Raw genomic sequence first — 1,024 nt, forward strand, 5'->3', positions numbered from 1 at the left:
TGCGGGTGTGTGTGTGGGGGGGAGACAAATGTGGGGTGATAGGGAAAGAGTAAAAAAAGCGGGAGGGAGGAAGAGGGGAAGAGGATATTCACAGTCGAAAGTGGTGCACACAATGATAATCGAGGTAAAACTAAAAACGCAGATAATTGGAGGCTGCAAGGATTCCATTCATTAACGTGCTCTGATTGTTGGAAGAGTGATAGGAGTAGCAAGTCATCTCGTATTCGTGCCTCCTTTTTAGTTTTAGTAAGTGTTTTATGGCACTTGCAACACAATAAGGTCATATAAGAGCCGAAGATAAGAGGTGGTACAAGAGAGTAACAAACAGAAACAAAAAAGGAGGAGAGATCAGGACGATAGATGTTTGATAGGAAAGACGAAGCAAACCACACCACTGCACCCGCCAACCACCCACAATCGTGTCTCCTCTGATCAAGATGTTGGAGCTAACTACGTGACGTAACGATGCTGGACACGAAGGTGTCGTAGATACATTTTTGAACTCAACTCAGTCTGCACTTCGGTTAAGCACTTAACACTGTTATTTCATGAGACGGAACCTATTCATAAGCGAAGGATACGAAGGCTAAGACTTAGAAAGACAATCCCCACCCCCTTCAAACATAAAAACAAAAAACAAAAAACAAAAAACAACAACAACAACAACCACAAGCAACAACAACAACAACAGCAACAGCAACAACAACAACAATAAACCTCAAACACACACACACACACACGCCATTTTAGCCATCATTCTTGATTCAAAAGATAAAACTAATCTTTAAATGAAAGATTCGAAGGGAAACACTGCAATTTAAAAAAACCCCGAAACAAACCAAGAAAAAATATTCAACAACAACAATAACAAAAACTACAACAACAACAACAACAACAACAACCAGCGGTGGCAGCTTTGGGGAGGATTCAGGAAGACTGGACTGCCTCACGCGCTACTCAAGAAAGGCTGTGGCCCTGGTGAAGAGCACACTCTTCGGGGCTCCAAACATTTCGAACGTCTAGG

This window comes from Aplysia californica, unplaced genomic scaffold, assembly GCF_000002075.1.
Source record: "Aplysia californica isolate F4 #8 unplaced genomic scaffold, AplCal3.0 scaffold00498, whole genome shotgun sequence".
Taxonomy (NCBI): Eukaryota; Metazoa; Mollusca; class Gastropoda; order Aplysiida; family Aplysiidae; genus Aplysia; species Aplysia californica.